General features: G+C 53.0%; 1 long non-coding RNA gene across 1 annotated transcript; it reads right to left on the minus strand.

The window, feature by feature from the left end:
• Positions 1 to 234: 234 nt before the first annotated feature.
• LOC146894782 (uncharacterized) lies at positions 235 to 3,301 on the minus strand. The gene is made up of 2 exons (XR_015001191.2): positions 1,110 to 3,301; positions 235 to 440 (listed from the first exon to the last, which is right to left on the minus strand). It is a non-coding gene; the product is annotated as an uncharacterized LOC146894782 (long non-coding RNA).
• Positions 3,302 to 5,596: the final 2,295 nt, after the last annotated feature.

The following is a 5,596-nucleotide window of genomic DNA, read 5'->3' on the forward strand; positions in this document are numbered from 1 at the left end:
CCTCAGTTCAGACACAGAAGAAAGGCAGTGGCTTTCGTGTAAGGTTGGACTAGAGCAGAGGCCGGAAGTGTGAGGCAGGGTTTGGGGTCTGACAACCTGGATGCAGAGCCAAGCTCTTCCACTGCAGCCAAGAGGTGTCCCTTACGAGGGAAAAGATGCACTCTCTCAACTCCTGACTTGCCATATAATTTGCCAAAGTTCAAGTTAATTCTGTTAACCACATCCAATGGTTGGTTCATTCAGACATAGTCTTTATTCAGGAAAAAATAAATCCCACCAAAACATGGTGCTGAGTTAAACATGTCATGATTTAAGCTCAGTGGTCCCCTTATGCGCCTGACTTCACAGAAGAAACCAAAGCAGCATTCTGAACAGTCAAAATAGCAGGTGATGGTGGCAGAAGAGGCTGACCTGGTACAGGCTGAGTTCCAGAGCCAGGACTACATGGGGAAAACAAAAAACTCTGAGGCCCTGCCCTATTACGAAGTAACTAGGATATATTCTGCTCTGTTTGTTTGGGTTTTATTGGTGGTAGGTTCTTTCCCCTTCCTGAGACAGTCTTTGGTCACCCAGACTGGAGCTCACTAAGTGTCTGAAGATGACCTTGAACTTGTGATCTTCCTGTGTCCATCTCTTCTGGGATTATAGGCGTTCACCATCACGCCTGCTTTATGGTTTATGCCATACAGGGAATCAAACTCGGGTCTTCATGCATGCTAGGCAAGCAATCAACCAACCAACTGACCTGACACCAAACACCCTGACCCTGTGTTTTTCTGCTTTGTAAGAGGGAAGTTTCAGTCAGATCAAGTAGGTTGGTCCCTACTTCAGACTCTCATCTCTTTTTATGTCATCTCTACTAAACTCAGCTGATGGTACCACCAGTATGCTATTCACAGAAATCCCATTTTCACCTTCCCTAAGGTGGGCATACTTCTAGTGATGCTTGATTGGGAGGACCCGAGAGCGGAAAGGAGAGTCTTGTCATTGTAGGGTGAGAAACACCACCAGAGTTCAGCTCATCTCTACACGTGATAGCCCTGGGACTTCTCAGCAAGAAGTGAGATCTCTCTCTGCACCACTAGCCTCAGGAAGGGCAAGACGCATACCTGCAATTTGTGTCTGCTGAGAGACACTGAGGAGCCAGAACACCACTGGGTCAGTCACAGGTCTTCCTGGAAGAGTCCTACAGAAATGCAAGTCAAGGAGACAATGCCTCGGAGGAACTGTCCAGACTGCTGAACCAATAGATTTATTGGGGGTGCTTTCAGGAGCATAGTGGCCCAGGCAGCCCTGTTACTAAATGTCTCACTCTGTAAGGGTGGCAACACAACACCACTAGAGTCCCCATCCCTAGTCAACCCCAAAGGCCATGTGCAGCTAGGGGCCCGGGGTGGCTGGAGTGTCAGGTGCCTGCAGACCCTTTTGTTAGGGAATGTTGTAGGCTGGGCCCTGTGTTTCCTGGGGATGGCTGGAGCCAGCAATCGAGGGTGGCAGGCAGAAGACACTCAGCTTGCCCAGGGAAGCCAGAATGGTCATCTCCAGGATCCGTCTTCTGTTTGGAAAACCAACAGCTAAAGAATAAAAAATTCCATTTTCCAATGACTAGAACTCCAGCTAGAACCTACAGCCAGCTCAGCCTTCACTGGCTTTAGTCAAGATGGCTACACACAATGCCGGTGGGTGGTGTAGGTCGCTCTCTGGAAGTTAACTGCAGAAAGAATCCTAAAGGAACCCCTAGTCATTTGTCCATCTGGGTGTTTAGTGAAGGAATAAGTAGATACACACTGAGATGCCCCCTGGCGTGGAAATTGTAAGAATGAATTCATTTACAACTCCAATCATTATAGATCTAATCTTAATCATTCTAGTATCTTCTAACCTTTTACTTATCTGTTTTGGGTCTCTCTTTTGTGCGCGCGCGCGCGCGCGTGTGAGGTGGGGGGAGCCATAATCGTTGTATCATAGCACTACATTCCTGCAGGCAGATTCACTCCCCCAGCTCAATGTTACCCCACACTCCCCCAACCCATTAGCCCGGCACACCCGGGGCCAGCCAGGCACAGCGCTGCTGCTCCTGGCACAAGAGCGTCTTCGCCTCCCTGCACCAGGCAGGCGGGGGACCCTGCGCCTCTTCCTCATGTTTATGCGTAATAAAATAGCACACGTTCCCTCTGCTGCTTTATGAAGACAGTCCTTGCAGCTGTGACTGTAACTGGATTTTTCCTTACCAGCTAAGATTATGGTCCCATAACCCAATTAGTGTCATTTGGTGGTGGTCCAAGTGCCTCTCCTGCCCGGGTTTTAATTTGGGGATCCCCGGAGGCTGCACTCCACATCTGTAGCGGGCCTGCTCTTCCTCTCCCGGTATTTGCTCGAGGTTTATGGCGGGATTAGCTGTGTGGTCTGGAGGCGGCTGTCCTCTTTCATCCTCATGGCTCCGGAGCCGCCCAGAAGCCTTTTACTTTCCATCTAGCCCTGGCACCTAGAGGGCAGGCAGCCCGGGCGACTGGAAAGGATCAGAGCTCGCCGGGTAGGCCGGGGAGGCGCGGACTCGCCGGAGTGGGGGGAGGTGCTGCTCGCTGCGCAGCTCTCATCAGGACGCGCCCGCCCCATCCACACGGGGCGCAGGGTCCGCCCCGCCCCCACTCTCGGGCTGCCGGGGACTGGCGAGGGCTGGCGGGGCTCAGGGCGCCCATTGTGCAGGCAGCTGGCACCAGCTGGGAAGGGAATTAACATAACAAAGAGCCGGAGCAAACGCCGCGCGGTCGGGCGGGGGCTCTGCATAGCGCCCCGGGCTGGAGGAGCGCGCGGTCGTCTGCTGTCGGGTACCCACCCGGGCAGCCGGCCACGCGAGGCGCAGACAGTGGGTGCAGGCGTGTGTCCCTGACGCGTGTGCATGCGAGTGCCTGCGGGTGCGCGCCTGTCTGCAACTGCGCCCCAGGCCCGGGATGCGGATGCCTGAACCTCACCTGCAGGCACTGGGCACTCACCTACTTGGCATCGTGGCGCCCAAGTGGGCCTCGTTGGGCCTTCCTTTCCAAAGGCAATGCTTTGACTTTCATCGCCTGTTCTCAGCAGGATCCGCACCTCGGAACCACCTGGGGAGCTTTCCCCAGCTCCAGGACCCGCTTATCTCCATACTCCAGATTATTTGGCCTAGCCAAGGGCCCCCGATGTTGTCGACTAAAGCATCCTCAGCGGTTCTAGCTTTCCAGAGCTGGACACCACGGGGCGCGCCCTGACCCCTACCCTGGCCCAAAGCGAGAGGCCGGCGTCAGAGTGCAGGCTCGAGCTTTCGGGTTTGAGACCTTAGAGCTTGGCCTTCGCCTTGCCTGGCTAGGGGTCAAGAACACATTCCTGACTGGCGCGTCCATCGCAAGCTTCCGACTAGCCCGTTTCACCTCGCTTATTGCTAAAAGACTTGCAATAGCCTGTAGAAAGAAAGCTGTCGGGGTGGGAAAGTTCAACTGAACTAGGCAGACAGACAGACCAACACACACACACACATACACACACACACACACACACACACACACACACACACCAAAAAACAAAAACACTATTTTTAGGCTACGCCTGGCCTCCGGCTTTCTTGGAGGTTCCTGTGGGTACTGTAGGAGTCAGGCTCAGCAGGACCCGCAACTGCCCAGATGCGCTGCGCCACTATCATTTGACCCTGGTGACCACCTCCTCGCGGATCCCGGTCCTCTACAAACTCCATTTCCCCGCGGAGAAAGACTAAGGGCTAATCCCCCACCGACCTCCCCCGGGAGGGTGGGAAGGAAGCACCGCAGCGGGGATCCGGACTGCGGGGACCGAAGTGCACCTCGGTGCCTCCGGCCTCACCCAGTGGTGCGTTTCCTCCTGGCGGGAGCCCGGCATCTGTGAATCCCACTGCCGCAGGCTGGTTGAACTGTTCCCCAGAGGGAGGAGAGTGACTGAAAGCAGTTGCCCGACTCTGCAATCACGAAGAAGCTCGGTGTTACCAGATTGTGAGAATGAACTCTAAAAGCCTTAGAACGCAGTTTCAAGAGGGGCTTGCGCCCCCGAGGTCACCACCCAGGACCACGTTCCTGCCTCGAATGTAAGCCCAGGGGAGTCAGCAGAGTTCACTACAGTTTAAGTAGCTACCCTTGCGGTCAGAGCCCAGAGGATGCTGGGTGCTAACGACCCAGACCTATTTTGCTTTATAAACTCACATTTTAGGGTGTCAGATAATCCGTGAAAGTGGAGAAGGTGGAACCCCTGGTCCTCAGCTTGAGAATAACCTTGTACCAGGTCAGCAGCCAGGCAGGTGACCTGGTCGCTGTGCAGGGACTTGGTGTTGGCTACTGTTGTTGAGTTCAGAATTCTCACAGGTCCTAACCACTGTGTTTATTCTCAATAAATGGTTTCTTAATAATCGTTTTAATTAGCAAAAAGGCTGTCTTATTAAAGCTAATTAAAGGCAATTTGGGAACCTTATTTTCATACAATCATAAAATTAAAGCAACAAGAGGGTAGAGAAATGGGAAATGCCTCCAGCTTCCATGCTGAGGGTGCAGGGAGAAACTGGAAAGGTCTCTAACCCCCACGGCAGTTCTCAGGGGCAGGGTACCCAGTTGGTAAACTGAATCCCACATTTAGGTGTAGCTGAGGACAGTACAGGAGGGGTCCTCTGTTCCTGTCTTCCTTGTGGCATCTTAGAGACATACAACCTGTCCACCCTCCCCTCCTCTGCCAGTCCTCTCCTGAGGGTTGTCTTTCTGCTGAGAAAGTAGACATTTTTCTTCCGTTCCCTAACCCTGTACCAGCTGCTGGAGATTGCCAGGTCTCACCTTTGCCCGGCGGTACATCCTCCATCTGGCGTTCCCTACCAGCCATTGTGGGGTGACTGCCCTGTGTCACAAGCTTCCCAGGTGCTTAGAATCTCTTGGACCTGACATAGTGTGATTTCAAATGGGTCTAAAAAAAAAAAAAAAAAAACCTCCGGAGTCAGATATTGGGGGTAAAAACGGAAAGATCAGAGAAGCAAAGCAGCCAACCACTAGTTCTTACCTTTATGAAATCCTTAGATCAAATGGGGTCTCCTGTCTCTACAAGTCCTCAGAATGAATGCAATGAGCTCCTGTCTCCTCCCACCTTAGATTCCTTTCTCTGCCCAGCCATATCACTCCAGTCTCCACCACCCTAGTGCTGGAATTAAAGGTGTGGGATCCCAAGTGCTGGGATTACCTTTGTGTGAATTCTGTTTCTCTGAGACATGGGACTGATTCAATCTCGTGTAGCCCAGGGTGGCCTCGAACTCACAGAGATCTGTCTGCCTCTCTTGCCCTCCTGAGTACTGGGATTAAAGGTGTGTGCCACCGCTGCCTGGCCTCTAGGCTAACTACTGTGGCTAGCTCTGCACTCTGATCTGCAAGCATGCTTTATTTGTTAGACTACAACCAAGATATCACCACAACTTGGCTTTGTGTCCTCCAGACCTTAGCCCAGGTTTCTCCCCAAGCAAAACTGCTCGCAGTGGGGACCTCCATGTCCTCCACAGCTGAACTCAGCTCTGGCCTTCCCCTTGCTTTCTTCCACTTAGCCTGGGGTAACCTCTCCCAGCCTC

This window comes from Myodes glareolus, chromosome 5 (assembly GCF_982192425.1).
Source record: "Myodes glareolus chromosome 5, mMyoGla1.1, whole genome shotgun sequence".
Taxonomy (NCBI): domain Eukaryota; kingdom Metazoa; phylum Chordata; class Mammalia; order Rodentia; family Cricetidae; genus Myodes; species Myodes glareolus.